Source organism: Castor canadensis, chromosome 13 (genome assembly GCF_047511655.1).
Source record: "Castor canadensis chromosome 13, mCasCan1.hap1v2, whole genome shotgun sequence".
NCBI lineage: Eukaryota > Metazoa > Chordata > Mammalia > Rodentia > Castoridae > Castor > Castor canadensis.
Window position 1 is genome coordinate 123,983,061 of NC_133398.1, and position 23,128 is coordinate 124,006,188.

The 23,128-nt window shown below is 42.1% G+C and overlaps 1 protein-coding gene across 2 annotated transcripts in view; it reads right to left on the bottom strand.

The window, feature by feature from the left end:
• Window positions 1-18,787, bottom strand: part of LOC109678314 (uncharacterized) — a 155,757-nt gene extending 136,970 nt beyond the window's left edge. Inside the window, exons 1-4 of one of the 2 annotated variants that reach the window (XM_074052538.1) lie at window positions 18,652-18,787; window positions 16,580-16,670; window positions 13,354-13,502; window positions 12,801-12,978 (exon numbers count right to left, since the gene is read on the bottom strand). The gene's annotated coding sequence lies outside the window, so the exon portion shown is untranslated. The remainder of the gene's footprint in view (window positions 1-12,800; window positions 12,979-13,353; window positions 13,503-16,579; window positions 16,671-18,651) is intronic. The other variant, XM_074052539.1, reaches the window with a different exon arrangement.
• Between the last annotated feature and the right edge of the window lie 4,341 nt (window positions 18,788-23,128).

A 23,128-nucleotide genomic window follows, 5' to 3' on the forward strand; every position in this document is an offset into this window, starting at 1 on the left:
AATAAGGTCTTGCTGGTTCTTATTCTAGTTGAGCTTGAGGCTCTTTCCATCTACAGCATAGGTGGGATTACAAACATTTGCCACCACCCAGTTAACATGGCCATTCTAAAGTACACAGCTGACTCATTTTTCTACATATATGTTTACCCATGTAACCAACACCCAAATCAATATACAGCAATTTATTGTACCCCATAAACACAATTTGACTTTACGTCAGCATGCAATATGTTAATCACATTATTTTTTTTCATCTAGAATTTAAATTTATTTAGTATTTATGTCAAGAGAAAGAACTTGAACTAGTATTACTAAACTTAGAAGGAGGAAACAGATGATAGGAAAGAAACCTCAGTGTGAAGGTATGTTATTTCTCAGAACAGGAGCACAGACAGGTAACAGATCTAACACTCATCTTTTCTTTTGTTGGCATTGTTTTTGCTTGGTTCCTGGAGACAGGGTCTTGTTATGTAGCCCAGGCTGGCCTTGAATTCACAATCTTTCTGCTTTAGCTTTCTGAGTGCTAGGATTACAGGCATGAATCACCACACCCTGCATTTATCTTCTCTTGAAGGCTGGCTGATACTGTATTTCTTCAAAAAGCAACAAAGCAATACACAGACAAAAACTAAAAAATTTGGCAAAAATAAAAAAAATTCCTGGTGTAGTCAGTTTACTTAATTATTTCTGAGATAAAGAGCTAGGAAAGCAATATACTATTTTTCATAAGCAAAAAAAGAAATCGCCTTCCAAATTATAAAGTACACAGAACATAAGAAAAAAGCATAATTCTGTAAAAGTATCTCAGACAGGAATATATTTTAAAGTGTCTTTAGAAAGGAATTTTCTCACGTATATTTAATATTTCCCTGATTTTTAAACACACAAAACATTATAAGTACATATGGAGTAGCCAGTCTTTCATTTTAAATGCAAAATTTGACATAACTCACATTTATGCTTACATTGTAAATAAGTTTAAAAAGCTACTCAAACATTACTATTAAACATCTAGCATTAACAAACAATATAAAAATAAATGACTGAAACATGCTAACATCATGAGGTAGTCACAGCATCTTCTGCTTTGTAAATAAAAATAATAGCAAAGAAGTCAACTAATTTGATGATTTTGTAGAAAACCAAAAGTGAATTACAAACCAAGATTAGCATCCTGAATATCTGTGCTCAGTATCGTTAAAATAATACTGAATCCTTTGTTGGTTCAGTTTGCCATTTGGGAGCGAAAATACTGACGCCTATTCCAGGAACAAGTATACAGAATTACGGATAGAACTATAAACAATATGTAGGCTTTGCTTAAATTGCTATCTACAAATCTTTGTCAATGTGCAGAACAAGGTAACTCAGGAATTAAAGACATACTTCAAATCTCAACTTCTATAAAAGGTTTAAAAAAAAAACACTGATCAATGAAAAAGTGTTTATTTTTGAAAGGATTAAGTATTTAAACACAAACTTCTGTGGAATAATAAGCTTACTTCAAAAAAGGGTGTTTGAGAAGCAGTCCCAGGACCAGCTATCCTGTTACTCCCTATTATCTCTGTAGACTGTGGAAAGTCTACCCAGTTAGACTAGGATCCATTAAGAAGGAAAACCCCAACTGTACAAAGCTCCTTTTTAAGCCAGGTGTCAGTGGCTCACACCTGCAATCCTAGCTACTAGGGAGGCTGAGATCTGGAAGATCTTGGTTTGAGGCTAGCCTGGTCAAATAGTTTGCAAGACCTCATCACCACAATAACCTGAGCAAAATGGACTGGAGATGTGCTTTGCAAGTAGTAAAGTACCTGCTTTGCAAGAGTAAAGCCCTTGCACAGCTCAAACCCCAGTCCCACCTATGTATCCCCCCCACCCCAAAAAAAGGTACAGCCTTCGCAGAATTGGGTGGCAGCCATTCATAACATTTTTATTTTGGGGCAGTACTGGACTCAGTACTTTAATTCAGGGTTTGGCACTTTGAAGCACTCTACCACTTGGGTCACACCTCCAGCCCTTTTTGTTCTGGTTACTTTGGAGATAAGGATTCACTTTTTGCCAGGTCAGCCTGGGCCATGATCCTTCTGTTTTAAGCTTCCTGATGTAGCTGGGATGACAAAGGTGTGCACCACTACCCAAGTATTGGTTGAGATGGGTCTGGGAAACTTTTTGCCCAGGTTGGCCTTGAACCACAGTCCTCCCAATCTCCATAGGATATATAACTTAATGTGACTCACTTTAATCAATCTTCTAAACACCTAGTTAAGAATGCAAAAATACACCTGAGATTGTGCAATCTCAGCACTTGCTTGGCTGAGTCAGGAGGCTGAAGAGAATTTGAGGCCAGCCTAGACTACATAGTGAGACCCTCTCAAAAAAACAAAACAGAAAAAGCAAAAAAAGAATGAGCATTCTTACTAAGAGCTTTGAGGAAAGGAGACAAAAAGGCAATTCTGTCCAGGCCTAGGTGAGGATTGTGGACCATCAAGAGGGCAGCAGGGCTAGGTATGTACCTTAGTGGCAGAGCACTTGCCCATCAATCCCCAGGCCCTCAGCTAAATTCTCAGCACCTCCCAACACACACACAGACAAAGAGGGTAACAAAAGAATCTATGGTGCTTTAGAAGGGTAGAAGGAGAGGGTACAGGATTAGGTGCTGTAGTAGGGTCAGACAATTTTAAATACATTTAACATTTGATTTAGTACTACTGACCAACAAATATTCATAGTGAAATGAAATATTCACAATGAAACTTCAGGCATGCAGCTAAAGGGTACTTGGCCATCCCACGTCCATGAAAGTTGGATTGGTCTAAGTACATAATGTTATATAAAAGTAGTATGAATGTGAACTCATGCAACTGTAGGTCCAACTGTACATATTACTATTTAATATTATTTTATAAATTATTGAAATGGAATAGTGTCAAGGTCTTACATGACTAGCCTATGTCTACTAATATCAAGAAACAATCAGAAGCTCTGTATTTATAAAACACAGAAAACACAACTATGGACAAAGTTGTGGCTCTTCCTGGTTTAAAATTATTCAATTACAAACTAGTTTTTCTCATAAGAACAGGAAATCATTGTTTCCTATTATTCAAGTTTTGTTAAATTTATTTTGTAGATTTAAAGCCAAAATTACATGTTTATATTTTAAATGACTGAAATCTACTCATTAAAGAACCTTAATAAGACATTATTCTCGATAGGTAAGGTGATCTTCTTGAGAAGGAAGGGCAATTATCTACCTTAAAGCTAAAAATATCATATCATTTTTACTATAGTCATTATTAGGATTTGGAGTATCTATTTTAACCCAATATTCAAAAAGCTATGCATTAAAATATGATAGGGTTATTTGAGAAATGACTTTCTACACAGGATTGGTGACTGCCTATAAAATGCCAGTAATGTATTTAAGACCATAAGTTATTCACCTCACCTATATAAAATCTATACCTTGGCTATTCTGCCAATAATACATTCTTTAAAAAAAAAAAAGCACCTAATGGTTCATGTCCCACAAACTTTCTATCATGAAACAGGAGCTGAGGGATAATCATTATTTTAAATATTTCCTGGCTGATGTTCATGTAACATAGGCCTCTGACATTTCTACTTTCTAGCAACATGGCACTTAAACTAATAATTCAAGAAATGGTAATATACTGGAGGCTACTAAGGAAAACCCAAGGATGAAATTCTAACTGCCCAAGGCATAACTGCCTCATGAGAATGCCATGCATCATGGCTCTTTTCCATGTATACACTGGAAGTATAAGAATGGACATTTCTAGAAAATTTTTAAGTAACTGGCAAACTTCTCAGTAAAATTAGAAAAGCTTTTTAAAATCTTATATTTAGTATCAACTATGAAAATTATGTTAAAATATTCTTATAGCAATATAATAATTTTGAAAATTACAAGTGACAAAAGACTAATAGGAGAAAAATCATGTCTAATTAGGTAAGTTTTTCTTATGAAGCTAATCTCTACAGCACTGTATGGATTTACAATTTTATACCAGGAGCACTGTGTTGCATAGTCTATACAGTCGCTGTAGTTTTCTGCTCTTTTCTGTATCCTGAAGCTGATTTAACATCATATGGTCATACAACATTTTTCACATTGAAACCACAGAGGAATACTAGAGTTTTTGAATAGCATTACTTTTAATTGAACTACTTCAGGTGGCAGGACACATCTAGACAAAAGTTAAGTAAACGAGAAATATTTCAGTTCTTTGTACTTTGAACTCTTCACAAGTAAAGTGTTCTATAAATTCAAGGTGTTGTTGGGGGGTGGGCAATGGAAACCAGTAATTCTAGGACAAAAAAAAAAAGTTTTAAATCCTAGTTTTTAAAATAGTCCCTAATGTCCAATATAGGATTTCAGATACTGCCATTTAACTATTCAAAGTTATATAGGATTACAGTACTTTGGAGAAGTTTTTTTAAAAAAAATACAGGTATATAAATTAATGAAACTGGTATTTAAAAGATTTAATACATGGAGAAAAAAAGAGATAGTGGTACCAATTCTTAATACAAATTATTAAATACAATTTATATAAGTTCAAAAGTTATTCACATTATTGCTCGATACCACGGTTGTATGGAACAAATTCTTGACACACATTAAGATGTGTATAATTTTAGGCTTATAAAAATGAAAATTTACATATAGGCCATTGAGAAATCTAAAAAATTTAAATGCATAGAGTTATGTACAACCAAAAAGAGAAAAGAATATATATGTATGTATATGTAAAAGCAACAGGCTAAACTGATTGAAATTTATGTCACACTTTTAATCAAAAAAGTGTATATAACTAGATTGAAAGTGAATTCACTGGGTGGATAAAATAGTTGTAAATATGTCCTCCACTTCTCAGTAATAATGTGCTCTTAATAGCAATGCAGCACTGAACACCAGCTTACTTTTAGTTCTAGAACTTCTGGTTTCTTTTCTTCCAAAACTCTTCAAAAACATATATTCATTCTACAGTTATGTCAAATTGGGAGAAATATTTTACATAGAAATTCTTAAAAGGAGTACTTCCATACTTTTGCATATAAGACTTGATGAACAATAAAAATAACCCATGGAAGGCCATTATTAATATCATCTTGATAAAAAAATATACAGACTGATGCTTCTATATTCTGTGATCCTGAGTCTAATAACCATTAGATACATGCATACCATTCATCGATTTGTCTGTTGTAATAAAACTAATTTAATCCTGCCTTACTACCTTTGAGGACAGTAATATTTTCAAAACTTTTTGAGAAGTTGTCACAATGTTAACAGATGAATCTGCTGTAAACAGAGCATTAGGAACTGTGTGAGTTCAAGGGCATATGAGGTTCGAAAAGGCTACTGAAGAAAGCTTATTTTAAAATGATTACCATGTTAAATTTCAAAGGGAAGAAAATTTAATACAAGTATAGTGTGCTTGCTAGAATAGATAAGGAGAGCCTTACAAAGGTATTGTTCTATGTTAAGGAATTTATAAATAAAGGACTGTGTGTAACTTGGTGATAAAATGAAAAAGGCTGGCCACTTTTTATGCTAAGTTCAAATGTATTTTTTTGAGAATACAAAAAAGAAATCCTTGGAAATCAGAACACCTAACAGGAGAGAGCACAACAACTTAGGTATTAAACATCTGTATGAAATAACTTGCAGAGGCTGACAACTACGCACACACAGAACATGCGGTTATTAAACAAAACAACACAAAACCAAAGCACCCACGGTTCTGCAGAACCAGTGACATGTCACCAGCAGGGGGGCACCAAGCCGGGCACCACTGGAGAGGACATCTTGGAAAGTCGCTATGAACGAGGTAAATGCGAATCTGGCCGAAAAACTGGTGTCTTTGGTAAAACTTGCATGGGGATGACACCTCGCGTCATGTCATTCGTGTCACATTTCCTTTTGCTCAGTGTCCAGTGCGAGCCCAGCTTGCGGAACAGCCTGTCGTTGTCCCGCTCTGATGACTGCTCAGTGGCCTCCGTGCTCTTTCACTGAAAATAACTGGCCACGAGCCGCCACCTGAGCGCGGCAGCGACAAGGTTTCTTCTTGGACGCCGTTGGCCCTGATGCTGGCTTTAGATCTGCACGAGCTCCTTCTGCAGTCGGTGAACGGAATTCGGACTCCAAACCCGGTGGCGTGACCGGAGCCGCGGACACCCCGGGTCCGCGAGTCCTTGAGCAGCCGCTCCTCGGCCTCCTCGTCCTCGTCCACCTCGGCAACAGCCGCCACCCCGCGCCCCGACCCCTGCCCAGGGGCCCTGACTTCTGGGCTCGGCGCGGGGCACCGGCTGGCGAGGCGGCCGAGGACGAGGCAGTCACGGCCGCCGGCTCGGAGGCCGCGGAGTTCGCGCTCGGCTCTCGGGGTTCCGGCGACTAAGGACGTGGGGTCCGGCCGACCGCGGCCGCCACTGCCATCGCCAGTAACAGCGACACAATGTCGCCGCCGCCGCTCAGGCAGCCACAGCCGTCACGTCATTTTTATTTTTATTATTCTTATTATTTTAGGTTAGAACCCTTCACGTTTACAAAAACCAATACGAATCCTGTAAGTTTTCATTGTTTTTAGTTCTCAAGAGAAACTCCAAATCAAACCTTCTCCTCCCCATGCCACACATTATTTACTATGAAATGTCTGTTCCCATTTGCAGTAACTTTCCTGCAAGTGACTTTTCCCCGTGTTGGTTAGCCCCAACTTTAAGAAGCCAAATTCCAACAGCAGCCATTTCTAGGTAAAATCAAATGGTTGATTTTAACCTCTTTTCATCTTTCTCAGCAAACCTGCGTTATATTTGAGTACTGGGGAGAGGGAGAGAAAGAGAGGAGGGCTGGGTGGGGAACAGTTACAGAAACTCTTGGACAAGGTATGTGTGGTGTCCAGAACGCTTCTGGACTGTTCCCACCACTGCTACTGTGGACAACGCAGCTCTGAACGTTCACGAGTATGGAAAGAAACTGTGGGCATATCTGCTTTTGATCTTCTGGAAGTAAACCTGCCAGTGCGATTGCTCTCAGCTGGTGTGGTATTTGAGTATTCGCCCTAAGGGGGTCATTCTCTACTCAAGTTGTCACCATGCTTACTGAAGGGTATCCTCTTATATTTCATAGGCTCCTCTTTCATGAACATCTGCAAAAATGTCCCTTTAGTTTCACTGCCAGGAGTAATGGTGTTCCTTCCAAGAAGTAGTTTGATTTTTTTGTTTTGTTTTGTTTTTTTAGTGGTACTGAGATTTGAACTCAGGGCCTTATGCTTGCTAGGCAGGTGCTCCACCACTTCCCCCAGCCTAGTTTTTAGGTTTTTTTTAAAAGTATTTAGTGCTCTCTTTATTTATTTATTTTTGTATTATATTTTATTATTCATATGTGCATACAAGGCTTGGGTCATTTCTCCCCCCTGCCCCCACCCCCTCCCTTACCACCCACTCCGCCCCCTCCCTTTACCCTTTACAAGGGTAAAGAGAAAAGGAAATATAAGAGCAACCAAATTTTGGAAGCTGGAAATCATTTGGATAAATTGGAAAGTCCAGGGACAAGTACAGCTGACCTGCCAAACCCAGGAAAACTGAAACCTAAGACAGCAATGGGAAAAGCTGAGATGTGAGTCAACTGAAATACAGTACTAGGAAGGTGTTCAGATTTAGTAGAACCAAGTTATTCTGCTAAAATGATTGTGAACTTAGATGCACATGCATGTAATCCCAGCACTCAAGAGGCTGAAGCCAAAGATCACAACATCAAAGCTACTAGACTACTTAGAGAGAGGGAAGGGAAAGAGGAATGGGAAGGACAGGAAAAAGAAAAAAAAGAACATTCTGTAATGTAAGTGAACTTCAAAAAGTCAGTGGTACAAAAGAAAAGGAGGATCAACCTGATTATAGGAGACTAAAAAACATGACAGCTAAATGCAATGCCTGATCATGATTTTATGAAAAGATAAAGATTCAATGTGGTTGGGATGTCAGTTCTTCCTAACGTGACCTATAGATCCCATGCAACACAACTAAAACCCCAGCAAGCTGCTTTGTAGATAATGACAAGCAGACTCAAGAGTTTAAAACAGGCACATGAATGAAACAGGAAATTCTCAAAGGGAGAGGTACAAATGACCAGTATATACAAGAAGAAGTGTTCAACTTCCCTGGCTACAACAGATATGCAAATCACAACAACACTTACATTTCATCTCACCCCGGTTAGAATGGCTGTAATCAAGGGCAATAATAACCACAAATGCTGGCGAGGATGTGGTGAAATGGAACCCTTAAACATGCTGGTGGGAATGCAAATTAGTACAACCACTTCAGAAAGCAGTCTGGAGATTCCTCAGAAAGCTAAAGCTAGAACTGCCATATGATCCACTGATACTGCCCCTGGGCATCTGCCCAAAGGAACATAAGACAGGATACAATAAAAACACCTGTGCACCCATGTTCATCAGAGCATGACTCATAATAGCCAAGCTGTGGGAACAACCCAGGTATCCTGCAACTGATGAATGCATAAGAAAATGTGGTATATACACACAGGAGTTTTACTCAGCCAGAAGGGATAATGATGTGTGGTTTGAAAGTGAATGCATACAATTGGAAGACATCATGTTAAGTGAAGTTAGCCAGGATCAGAAACACAAAGGCCGTATGTTTTCTCTCATACGTGGAAGATAGGCCCCAAAGAAAAACATATACGAACTCAGATGTAGAACGTGTTTGTCATAGTAGAACTGTTCCATGGAACTCAGGGAAAGAGGGAAAGGAAAAGAGAATGACAGAGCATCAGTAATATCATAAAACATAACATCTGTGAAGGTAGAGGATATGAGGGTGTGTACTGAAAGCTGTTGAAAAAGGGGGGGTGGGAGGTAAAGGGGTAAGGGAGAGCAACAGAAGGGACTGAACAGAACAAAATACACTCACAGAGGGGAAACACAGAGAAACCCTTTGAACATCAACTTAAATATTAATAATGAAACAAGGACTATAAAACAGGTACAGTGTGTGTCTGGGGGTACTAGTGGGAGGAGGAAGGGTGAATGAAGGAGATTAGATGGACTTCATATACTTATATGAAATAGAACAAAGAAATCTCTTGCAAATGCTTTAAGTGAGGTGATTTTTAGGAGGAGAGATGATCAGGGCAATCTAACTAATGTACAATATAATCCTAATCAGAACTAACACTATGGGTTCCCTCCATATAACAAATACATCACAATAAAAATTTTTTATAATAAAAAAAAGTAAATGAGAAGAAGAGAAAAGAGAATCTCTAGTTTACATGGACTAGAAAGGCAGGAGCTGTGGATATAGCTCAGAGGTTGACTGTGTGCCTAGCAGCCACAAGGCTCTGAGTTCAATCACAGCACAGCAGGAAAAAAAAAAGGCAAAAGATTCAGATCAGCCAGCATGATACTGAAGAATGAGGTCAGAGAACTGACACTACCCAATTTTGAGACTTACCATTTACACTAATAAAAAGTGTGGTGTTAGTGAAAGCATAGAAGGTGGATCACAAGTTTAAAATCGAGTCCAGAAATAGATTCACAAATACAGAAAAGTGATTTTCTTTATTGGCAGTGGGGTGTGGCAGTGCTGAGTTTGAACTCAGGACCACGCATTTGTTAGGCAGGCACTCTACAGCTTGGGCCACACCCTCAGCCCTTTTTGTTTTAGTTGTTTTTTGCATAAGATCTGGTGCTTTTTGCCCAGGTTGGCCTCAGACAGTGATCCTGCTACAGACAGTCTCCTATGTAGCTGGGATTAGAGACATGCACCTTCACACCCAGCTTATTTGTCAAGATGAACTCACATTAAATTTTTGCTCCCACTGACCATCAACCACTACCTCCTGATCTCCACCTCCAGAGCATCTGAGGTTAAAAACATGAGCCACCACCCCTGGCTATAAAGTGATTCCTGACAGAGGAGCAAAGGAAGTTCAATGGAGAAAGGACAGTCTATTCCATAGAAGATGCTGGATATCCACATGTAGTAAATAAGTAAATCTAGACACTGAGTCACAATTTTTACAAAAATTAATGCAAAATGGACCACAGACACACATGTAAAAATTATGTTATGAAAATAACATAGAAGAAAACCTAGGTGACCTTGGGCTTTCTCCACAAAAATGTGTCAAAATGCAGTAAACACTGAATTTTGAATGAATCTAAAATAACCTACTGCAAACACTTTATTTTGTAGACAACAAACTCAGGCCCATAGAGATATTCTGAATTATTTGAGGTCCAGGCTTCATTTCTTTTCTTTATGGAAGTATAAAATGCATGGATAATTGCTTCTAAAGAATTAGAATTGTGCCAAATTGTAATGTTAGTACTTGTTAACTTGAACACAGATTTTTTTTTTTTTTTGGTGACACTGGGGTTTGAACTCAAGACCTCATGCTTTGTAAGCAAGCACTCTTACTACTTGAGCCACTCTGCCAGCCCCAGAATTTTTTAAATGAATAAGAAGTGTGATTAGGAATAGCTTCTCTTCTTGTAAGTAACAGAAGAATAATGGAGAGCTGAGGATACAGCTCACTGGGAGAACACTTGCCTAACATGTACAAGGCTCTGGTTTCCTTCCCCAGAACCACACACACACAAAAAAAGATGGACTTCATTAATATTCTATTTATTGTGATCTCTATACTACATGCACAAATGTGTACACACAATTTAATGAATAATAAATACTTACGTACTCTTTAGATTACTTGAAGAAAATAATTTACTAATATACTTGAAGCCTTGCCATTCTTCTCCCCAGACATAACCACCTTTGTGAACTTTGGGAAATCTGGACATTGCTCTTTGTTTTTATCATGTTTTAGCTATTCCTAAACAAGATAGCAATTAGTTTTGTATGTTTTTTGCTGTGTTTATTCTTTTGGGGGTTCACTGAATTTCCTTAAAGATCTATACTCAATAAAATTTAGAAAAAAATTTTAAACAGTGAGTATATTTTTTATCAAAATTAAAGAACACCAGAAGATTTGTCTTTCAAAATGATCAACTATCAAGCCAAAGCACTTACTCTTCACAACATGCTTTTAGAGCTGACAAAAAGGTAAGAGCAGTCCTCATTCTACAGTGCTGAGAAATCATGAAAAAATAAAAGGTAAAGAACAGAGGCCAGGCACAGTGGTTCATGCCTGTTCAAATCCCAGCTACTTGGGAAGCAGAGATTAGGAGATCACAATTCTAGTACAGACCAGGCAAAAAGTTAGCAAGACCTGGTCTAGAGGTGTGGCTCAAGTGGTAGACTGCCTGTGCAAACACAAGGCCCTGAGTTCAAAGTCCAGTACCACCAAACAAACTCCAAAATGTTGCAAGACCCCCATCTCTATCAACAAGTTAGGCATGGTGGTATGCACCTGTAATCCTTCTGCATGAGGTCTCACAGTGAGGAGGATTAAGGTCTGAGACCCACCCAAGGTGGGTGACTACTACTCAGGACTGTCAACTGAGTACTGGTGGCTCATGTCTGCAATCCTAGCTACACACAAAACAGAGATCAGGAGGACTGTGGTTCAAAGCCAGCCTGGCCAAATAGTTCATGACACCTTATCTCAAAAGTACTCAACACAGACACAAAAAAAGAGTTGTTGAAGTAGCTCAAGTGCTTCAAGTTGTTGAAGCACCTGCCTAGCAAATGAGAGGCTCTGAGTTCAAACCCTAGTACCACCAATGAATAGATAGATAAAGAGTTTCATAGAGGGCTAGCCTTACTTTTTTTTTTTTTTTTTTTTGTGGGACTGTATTTGAGCTCAGGACCTTCCACCTGCTAGGCAGACACTCCACTGCTCAAGTTGTTCTGCAAACCCTACCTGGCTGTACTTTCTGAATCCCATCTCTTCCTTTCAAATCTTTTCAAGTCTCTAAATTCCATCACTTCAATTATATAAGAAACTGAAAATACCCTTGCAGTGAGCTGCTGAAGACCCACGGAGCACTCTCCCTCTCCTAAGACTTATTTCAGTAGGAAAATCAGAAAGCACTTCCAAAAGTGATTTCTACTAAAGAACGTTGTTCTTGATCAAACAAAGTTCCTAACATTCACTCGCAACAGTAAATTACCTTCCTCTCACCTGTCATGGCACCTTAGATCCTTGGCAATAAAACTTAGTCATTAAGACCAGATGGCTTCCTTCTGGGAAAGCTTCAGCTGATGGTCGATTATTGACCCTAGGTAATGACAGTTAGGAGTAGTGCAGTACAGTGAGGCAGCTTTCACGTGAGCGATGAATTGTAAGATTTATAAATTAATGATGGTGTAATGGTCACACCTGTAATGCCAGCAATTGGGCAGCTGAGGCAGGAGGCCAGCCTGGGCCACGATGTACGCCTTGTCTCAAAAAAATTAAAATAGGCTGACAACATGGCTCAAGTGGTAGAGCACTTGCCTAGCATGCACGAGGCCCCCTGGGGTGTGTTAAAATCACAAATACCATATCACTCTTACTTGACCAGGAAGGTAGTCAAGGACACTGTTCTGTTCTTTAATATTTACCTCAGGTGACTTTTAAGAGTTTGGGGGCTGAACTGCAGCTCAAGAGTTGGAGCACCTCCCTAGGTGGCTCAAGGCCTGAATTCACAAAAAAAGTACTGAGCAAATATTATGTTCAAAAGATACCTCACTGCACAAGTACACCGTGACAGTGAATGTGCAGAATCTTAACTCAACATTATGACACCAAGTTCCTGGGCATAACAAGGTGAGCTTCAAAACTACTTCTAGATTAAAATAATGCTCACCCTTTTTGATAATCTCAGAGGTCAGCAGTCCTTGTCTTCCAGAAGAATTTCTCATACTGATGTCAGCCAGCACATGTAGAAATGACAGTTCTGATTTTAAATGTCCAAGCTGGCTTCTCAGATCTTCTGAAGGGTCCATCACGCAGAATCTGATTTGTGTATTTCCTGAAATTATTTTCTAAAAAAGCAAGTATCAGAAAAAGTTATTCCAACTGCTAATAATTCTTTCACCTAATACCCAATTTTCCTCAAAACATTCTCATTTTGTTCCTCATTACCTCTTCACATTAACCTGAGGATTTCCTCAAAACCAATGTGACTACTAACACCACAATTTCAAGTTTCAACCAAAAACACCCAGTTACACTACTGTATTGGACACCTGGGTGACACAGTGACAAACATTTTCTCAAAACAGCATCGAGAGGAGCCCTGAGTAGCCATGGCTGTAGAGCAGGATGCCAGGACTGCAGCACAGTGGGAGCTGAGCATAGGTGGGTTTGAGTGTCTCTGACCTACAAGGAGGTGAACTACGTCATGAAGTTAATCTCACCTGTCAAGTTCATGTCCACATCCCTAATTCCATGGTTATGGGGATGACCTAACATCACAAGCACTGTGGTGATATGTTTTCACATTTTCAAATAATTCAACCAGTGGAGTACATTAATTTAACTTGATCTTTGGTCACAGAAAGTATTTCTGGAAATAATTGACATCAAAGTATTTTGTGAGATGAAAGAATATAGAATACAGAATATTGAAGCTGGTGTTATCAGATATTTTGTAAATCACAAGTGTAAAGATTTGTTTAGTTTTAGAGGCTATATTATTTATATATGAACACTATATGTATGTGTATTTATACATATATATCCTTGAAATTAATGAAAATCTAAAATAAGAAAAATTCAAAATTAACAAAGGTAGATTTGATAAACTTGCAATTTGTGCTTCTTTTAGGAACATGAGTCATAAAACAGTGAATGTAAATACTTCATATGTGAATGCTACATTGAGTACTAGCTTTCAATTGCAAAGACTAATAGGTACTAATTACTGTGTGCTCTCTTTCACAAGAACTAACAAACTTAACTTGGAGAACCTTTGAGAGTATATACAACTATTACCTTACAAATGCCCAGAAAACTCCACCCCAAAACCCCTAGACACCACAAACACCTTCAGCAATGTAGCAGGATACAAAATGAGCTTACAAAAATCAGTAGCCTTTTTAGATACCAACAGTGAACTAACTGAGAAAGAATATAGGAAAACAATTCCATTTTGATGTTTTTAGAAAACATCAAATACCTAGGAATAAACTTAACAAAGGACGTAAATAAACTGTCTAAGGGAACTACAAACCACTGAAGAAAGAAATCAAGGAAGACTATAGAAGATGGAAAGATCTCCCATGCTCATGGATTGGCACGATCAACCTAGTAAAAATAGCTATACTACCAAAATCAATCTACACATTCAACACAATTCCGCTCAGCATCCCAATGACATGCATCACGGAAATCGAAACATCTACCCTAAAGTTTATTTGGAAACACAAAAGACCGTTAATAGTCAAGGCAATACTGAGCAAAAATACCAATGCTGCAGGTATCACAATACCCAACTTCAAACTACACTACAGACCCATAGCAATAAGAACAGCATGGTAGTGGCACAAAAACAGATACGAAGAAGAGTGTAACAGAGGACCTGGATATGAATCCATACAGCTATACCCACCTTATTTTCGAGAAAGGTGCCAAAAACAAACGATGGAGAACAGACAGCCTCTTCAACAAATGTTGCTGGGAAAAGTGGTTATCTGCCTACAGAAAACTGAAACTAGATCCATGCCTATCACTCTTACTAGAATCAACTCAAAAATGGATGAAGGAACTTAATATTGGACACAAATCCTTGCAGTTAGTACATGAAAGAACAGGGAATACCCTGGAAACAATAGCTGTAGGCAAGGAATTCCTCAGACGAACTGCAGCAGCCCAGCAACTGAGAGAAAAGTTGGACAAATGGAGCTATATGGAATCAAAAAGCTTCTGCTCAACAAAAGAAATGGTCTCTAAACTAAAGAGAACACCCACAGAGTAGTAGAAAATATTTGCTAACTATACATCCGACAAAGGACTGATAACCAGAATATACAAGGAGCTCAAAAAACTAAACATCCCCCAAATTAATAAACCAATAAAGAAGTGGGCAACTGAACTAAACAGAACTTTTTCAAAGGAAGAAGTCCAAACGGCCAAAAAACACACGAAAAAAACCCCACCATCCCTAGCCATAAAGGAAATGCAAATCAAAACCTCACTAAGCTTCTACCTCACTCCTGTTAGAATAACTAGCATAAAGAACATCACCAACAACAAGTGTTGGCAAGGATGCGGGGAAAAAGGAACCCTCATACACTGCTGGTGGGAATGCAAGCTAGTACAACCACTTTGGAAAACAATACAGAGGCTTTTTAAAAACTAAACATAGATTTGCCATATGATCCAGCAATCCCACTCCTAGGAATATACTCAAAGGAATGCGACTGAAGTTATTTCAAAGACACTTGCACACCCACCTTTATTGTAGCATTATTTACAACAGCCAAGCTATGGAAACAGCCAATATGCCCCCCAGTGGATGAATGGACTAAGAAAATGTGGTATTTATACACAATGGAATTTTACTTAGCCACAAAGAAGAATGAAATTTTGTCATTCACAAGTAACAGATGGATGTTGAGAACACCATCTTAAGCAAAGTTAGCCAGGCTCAGAAGACCAAAAATCACAGGTTCTCCCTAATATGCAGATTGTAGACCCAAAATAAATTCAATACTATTATTGGACATGGGTCACACAATAAGGGGAGAACGTGCATGGGAGGAATAGGAAAAAGGAAGGAAACCTAAAATTTGAATGTGGTTGATGTGCTCTCTGTAGAGGAGCAAATAAAGTAATCTTAACCTGGCAGAGGCCAGTATGGGAAGGGGACCAGGAAGTAGAGAAGAGGTCTGGCAGAGATGAGCCAATGTGGGTTGTAATACACAAGTGTATGGAAGCAACACTAGGAATCTCTCTGTACAGCCATCTTTATCTCAAACTTGCAAAAACTTTATGTCTTTCTTACTATCTCCTATGTTTTCTCGTCAACAAAATCGGAGAACAAGACAGTGGAACAGGTTCTGCCCAGACTGGAGGTACTGGGGGGCGTGGGAGGAGGGGCAGGTGGCCCAAACAATGTATACATATGTAAATAAATGTAAAGGTGATAAAATAGAACAGAGAAAAATGAAAATTAAGAAAAAAAAAAAAGGAAAGAAATTGTGGGGAAAGGCACTCTAGATGAATGCGTCCCAGATGTATTCATAGTGTTCCCAGAGGGTGGTCGCAAAAGACCCTGGTTGAGAAGATCTCAGGTGTTTGGCATCCTGAACAAAGAACTGGATGGGAACAAACAGATTGCAAAGCAGCAGCCAAGTTTTATTGACAGTGAAAGCAGAAAGTACACTCCGTGAGAGGGAGATGGAGTGAGCTCTGAGCAAGGTGATCCAAGAGCAGAACCTGGAGCTCAAGACATATACTTTGGCTGTGGATTTCTGGAAAGAAAAAAGCACAAAACAAATCGAATAACTCTCCCCATATGTCCCCTCTGCCTGAGTGGCAAAGCAGTCAGGGTGCTTCTTGGAGCAAGAAAAAGTTAAAGACAGCTTTGCTAAGTTAGCTCTCCCAGGAACCCCACAGCCTCCCACTTACACCCAACCTGACCTTGAACCACAGAAGGTAGATTTTTGCATTCTTCTTCACCCCAGAATTTCTTTGCACAGCAACTGTGGCACCATTTCAGTAAGGTCGGTCACTGGAAAATAATGAGGAAGTGTTGCTTATCATTAGGTTTCAAGTATTGTTAGAAAGCCTCACCATTCCTGCCCCTCAGCACCCCATCATTAGACAATTCAAGCACACAAAGTCCCCAAGGGCTAGGTCAGGTACAGGTCCATGCAAGTAGCTGCCATAGTTCTCCCAGTGTGGGCTGTCTGATGAGGCTTCTGCTGAGGGTTGATGGGAGCCGAACCCTGTTGGGGTCTGAGCAGTGAGGTCCTCTTCCTCCTGCAGAGGCCTGGGTCAGAGCAATGCCTGAGGTCTGTAGGGTGACTGGTCTGGTCCACTGTAGATGCCCTTACCCTCCAGAGGAGGTCGCAGTGTTCATGTCTGCAACCTGGGCACCGGCTCCCTGTATCCTCCCAAAGGCCTCTTGATGAGGTTTCCAGAGAGCACTGGCTCTCTGTGTGGGTCACAGTCACCAGAGTTATCCTGTTTGGGTCCAATGTCCCTGGGCTATGGCGCCCTACAGCCATCCTTGCCTGTGTGGTCAGGCAGGGAGCTCAGTCTGTGGCGAGCTCTGCCTTGCAGAAATGATCTGCTGGACGCACTGCAGGGCTCCTGGAGGCACCTGGGCTCCGAACAGCACAGATGCAGGCTGTACCAGTAGCACAATTGTTTGTGTGTTGTATATGTGTGTTGTGTGTATGTTGTGTTTCTATGTGTGAATGTGTGTGTTGTGTGTCTTGTGTATGTATGTGTGTGTGCTATGTATGTGTGCTGCGTATCTTTGTTATATGCATGTGTGTATCATGTATGTGTCTCTGTGTATGCCTAGTTGTGTGCATATGTGTACTGTGTGATGTGTATGTTTGTGTTGTATGTGTCTGTACTGGTGTGTTCTGTGTGTGTGTATATGTGTGTGTGTGTTCTGTGTGTGTGTATATGTGTGTGTGTTTATGTGTGTGTGTGTTCTGTGTGTGCATGTGTGTGTGTCGTGTGTTATCCCTGGTAGGCCCACGGGGAGCCCAGCACCGGGAGGCCGGGCCGTCCTGTCCTGTGCAGGCTCAGCTGCAGCATCTCCGGATCTGGGCCACCGCGGGTCCACCTGTGCTGAGCACTCCAGGGTCACCCACCCACTGTCCAGCAGGAGGAAGCAGTCGCCCTCCTCGCCCTCCTCCCCCTCCTCCAGCATTCCACCCATCTAGCCTCCCTCTCCTCCTCCCCAACCCCCACATAACCCCTCCCCCACCGCCCCCTCTCGCCCCTCCCCTCCAGCACCGCCCCCTCTCGCCCCTCCCCTCCAGCACCGCCCCCAGCACCGCCCCCTCTCGCCCCTCCCCTCCAGCACCGCCCCCACCCCCGCCCCCTCTCGCCCCTCCCCTCCAGCACCGCCACCGCCCCGCCCCCTCTCGCCCCTCCCCTCCAGCACCGCCACCGCCCCGCCCCCTCTCGCCCCTCCCCTCCAGCACCGCCCCCACCCCCTCTCGCCCCTCCCCTCCAGCACCGCCCCGCCCCCTCTCGCCCCTCCCCTCCAGCACCGCTACGCCCCCTCTCGCCCCTCCCCTCCAGCACCACCCCCGCCCCGCCCACTCTCGCCCCTCCCCTCCAGCACCGCCCCCGCCCCGCCCCGCCCCCGCGGCTCTGCTGCCCGCGCCATTGGTGCGCAGTGGCCGCGGCTGAGGCCAAGGCTGGACCACGTGCACTCTGGAAACTGGATTCCCGCCTAAAGACATGGCGGGGTCAGGAGGGGACACCCGCTCCCGGGTCCTCTGCAGACCCGGGCTGTGGGCTCTCGCGGCCATGTCAAAGGCCTGACCGCCCACGACACCCGGGAGGAACCCGCGGCCAGGGGTCGCTGTCCTCGCGCTGACCCCACTCCCCACCCCGTACCCCGCCCGCCGCGCACGGCCTGCAGGACACGGAGATGGGGGTCGCCCAGGACGGAGCAGCCCCGCCCCATCCCGCCGGCCGGTGTAGCGGACAACGTCCCCGCCGCCGCCACCATGGACGCTCACCAGAGCGAGGGCGCCGGCGGCTGCAGCTTCCTCTGCGCACCGCCGCCCGGACAACGGAGCCCGCATCTTCCCGACCCGGCGCCCGGTGTCTGTGCCCAAAGCCCGGCACCTCAGCCTCTCATCCAGACCCGCGCGGCAGTCGGAGAACCGGGCCCCGCCCCGCGCCGGCGGACACGAGGCCGCCATTGGTCCAGCCGCGTGACTGACGGGGGAAGTGGGCGTGGCTTTCTCAACTGCCCAGGCAAGACAAATGGAAAAGGGCTGGAGGCGGGGCTCAAGCAGAAGCGCCCAAGGTCCCGCCTCTCGGTCCCCGACACGGGGTCGCAATTGGTCCTGCCACGTGAGTGACGGGAGCAGTGGGCGTGGCTTCTCAACAGCCCAGGTAGGCGGTTTGCTGACCATTCACCTTTCCTGGAAAAAGAGAAAATGGAAAAGGGCTGGAGGAATGGGTCAGGTAGCGAGTGCCTGCTCAGCAAGTGGGAGCCCCAAAGTCAAAACCCAATACTACAACAAGAACAAAAAAATTAATAATAAATGCACTTTTCACTGTTAGCTTTGTAGTTTAGCTAATGTTCTTTAATTGACGACCCTTACACTGTTAAAGAAGTTTGATTTAACATACAGTTATGAGGGAGTGTTTTCAAGTATAGACTAATTTAAACATAATAGTTATGAGTACACGATTCACAAATCACTAGACCCTCTGTAACTAGATTATAATTTTTGTGTTTTGATTTAAATAAATGGTCTCTATCGAACCACCATAGAATTTTGATATGGATGGAGATACCTAAAATCATAGGCTATTTCTGGATGCTATAAGCTGTTATTAAAAGTGTACGTTTATCTGAAGAAATATTAACTTGTTTTTATGAACAATGGAAGGAGCTAGTGCCGGTGGCCCATGCCTGTAATCCTAGCTACTCAGGAGACAGAGATCAAGAAGATTGGGGTTCAAAGCCAGCCAGGACAAATAGTTCACAAGACCATATCTGAACACCCTACACAAAAAAGATCTGAGGGAATGGCTCAAGTGGTAACCTGCCTAGCAAGCTTGAGGTCCTGAGTTTAAACCCCAGTGTTGACAAAAAAAAAAAAAATGTTGCCTTGTTTAAAATAGTGTCTGCTGTTTAAAGATTTCTAAATTTTATGTGGTCTATATAAAAAGTTTTCCCTTGATGGCAAACACACAGATACAAATTCTGTAATGAGTGTTTTAAATGACATGAAAGGGGTGGTTTGTACATTTGGTTTCTGTACATTCAAAAAAGTCCTAAATTTTATACCATGAAAGGAGAGCACTTCCAAGAGGAAGCACTCCATCCCACATGTCCACAAGCAGAGGCTGTGATGAAGCAGTGTTCCAAGCTGTGGCCAGGGAGGGCTAACGGATGGTCAAGGAATGGTGAAGCATGCAGACACGTGAAGTATGCAGACATGGTCCCAACATAGGCCTGAAGAGAGGACAGATGAAGTGGTGTCATCTGAACCCTCAGAGGAGCTGTCAGGGACCTAGGATAACTGTCCCAAGGACCTGTCCTCCTTTCCTTCCATTTCCAGCTAGGCCCAACAGCTACAGGTCACTTACACGGCCTGGGAGTTACAGAGCAGAGGAGCCAGCCTCCGGGGAGCAGAGCAGGACACAAAAGGGCACAGAATCAATGGGGATAATGACCAGCACATTGGACCGAGTTTAATCAAGTTTTATGGCCTTCACCCACATCCAGTCATGTAATAAATATTCACTGCACTTCTGCAGTGTTTTCAGCACTGTTCTAAGTGTTTGGTAGAAAGCAATGGAAAAACCACTTCAGGAGAGTGGAGGCCCACAGAGCTTACACTCTAGTAAGGGGAAGTCAGAAAATAGTACCTAATAAACACAGATTTGGATGGTTAGTCCTGGTTGAAAATGTAACTGGATTGAAGGACGCCTAGAAAATGGTATGTCTGTATGACATACAGTATGTCATCTGGTATGTCTGTGAGGGTGTTTCCAGAGACAGGAATGTGGGTGAGCAAACCGAGGGCAAACCAGCACTGAATGTGTGCAACACTGGCCAATAAGAGGGAAGTCTGGATGGAACAAAATGTAGAAATGGGGAAACTCAACTGTGGGTACAAGCTCAAGTCTTCTTAAGGGGTTATGTGTGTCCCCGCTGCCATTTTCTGTGGACCTCAGACTCCAGCTTCTTTGCTTTGAACATGAACTCACCAGTGACTCTCCAGGGAACTTCCAATACTTTGGGCTTTGACTGGGGCTGCATCTTTGGGCCCTCTTGTTCTGAGATTTCCAGCTTCATGGACTGGGCAGCTACTGGTTTCCCAGGCTCTTCAGTCTGCAGATAACCATTGTGGGACTCTCCAGACTCTGGTCGCATAAGGCAGTTTAGTAAATCCCCTCTTATAATTGCATATACATTCTGTTGGTCCTGTTTCCTGTAGAGAACCCTGACTGATACACAGATAGCAAAACATGCTCTGTAGACAGTTACAATAGGGTGGCCAGAAAATGAGGGTATAACAAGAGGAAATAGGTAAGCTGACCTCTGAAGATAAGGAAGAGGAGCCCTGGGAATATAAGGGAGAATATTTGGGCATCTGAACAGCTAGTTTGAAGGCCATGTGGGGAAATGGAGTAAGACAGTGGGTAGGGAGGTGAGTGGGCAGTGGGCGAGCAGGATCCCTGTAGGTTCTGTAGTTCAGTATGAAAACACCAGGCAGTGTTTTTATTTCTTTGGGGTAGGGTGAGAAATATGTCTGCACAGATCTTATTGGCTTGGAAAGGATTGAATTGGAGGGGCCAGGACCCTGGTGAGGATCCCTACAGGGATCTACCTGAGAGTACAGGAGCTGGGCAAGGACATGGAAAGGAAAAGACATATTGGGGCTATGTTTGGAAGGTTGCAGGGGGCAGACAGGAATAAGGAATGATTCTTTTTCTTCTTCTTCTTCTTTTTTTTTTTTTTTTTTTTGCAGTATTGGGGTTTGAACTCAGGCCTACACTTTGAGCCACTTCACCAGTCCTGTTTTGTATTGGGTTGTTTTGAGATAGGGTCTCACCAAATATTTTCTCAGGCTGGCTTTGAACTGTGATCCTCCTGATCGCTGCCTCCTGAATAGCTAGGATTACAGGTGTGAGTAACCAGCACTCAGATGTTTGTGTTTTTGTTTTGAAGGACTGGGGTTGGAGCACAGGGCCTTGCACATGCTAGGCAAGAACCTACCACTGAGCTACACCCCTGCCCTCTGATTGAGGTCTTCATCTGCATTTCCTCAATGGATATCTGTGTATCTTCTTCAGGGAAACAGCTCATCATGACTTTTGCTTGTGTTCTAATCAGAGTGTTTGCTTTTTGTACTCTTGAGTTTTGAGAGGTCTTTATATATTCATATGGTAGTTGTTTATTGATTATATGACTTGCATGTATGTTCTCCCTCTCCTAACATACAGTCTTGGTTTTAAGTTATGACAAAATCCAATTGCATTTATTTTTCCCTTTATGGATTTTTTGGTTTTGGTATCAAGTCTTAAGCACTCTAGGGCTGGGAAGTAGCTCAGTCCTAGACCACTTGCTTGTTTAGCATGTGCAAGGTCCTAGGTTTGATCTGTAACACAGCAAAACAAAAACTGTATCTAGCTACCCCCAGATTGTGGAGATTTATTCTTAATGGTGAAAGAAGACTTTGCTGAAATTTTTATTTGTTTGTTTTGGATTTTGTTTGTTTCTTTTGTTTTGCCGTACTGGGATTGAACCCGGTACTTGGTCTGGGAGAAAAGGGAGCAGGGCTAAGTGAGTGATACACAGAAGGATGAGGCACCAGTAGGTTCCTTTGTTGTGATCTTCAGTGGTCACATGATCAAGATGTCTATGTAACAGGGGTTAAAAGCTGGTTTTGCTGAGGAGCACTGACTCCCTACTGGGTGGGGCCCATAAATTAACTAAAGGCAGAAATAGTTAGATGATCCCAAAGCCTCTCTTCCATAGAAATGGGAGGAATAAATAAATAAATAATTGGACTTCAAAAGGAAAAAAAAAATTTTTTTTGGTGGCACTGTGACCTCAGACTTGCTAGACAGACTTTCTAGCACTTAAGACACTTCACCAGCCGTGTTTTATGTTGAGTTCTTTTGAGAACTATTTACCTGGACTGGCTGCAAACTGTGGTCCTCCTAATCTCTGCCTCCTAAGTAGCTAGGATTACAGACGTGAGCAACCATTGCCCAGCTCAAGGGAAAGTCAGAACTTTGAGAGGGTGACTCTCCCTGTCCTCCTCTTTGTCTGATGAATAATGAACCTCATTTCATTTTTGTTGAAACCCTGGTCACCTTATTTTTGAATTAGTATTGAGGCCAGGGAACCAGCTTTCTGGCAATACATCCATTTATTCACTACATTCATCCCTATCTACATACTTCTGTACCTGGGTGGTCAAGCTCTGATTCCCCGATGGGCCCCTGTACCTCCACCTAGATTCT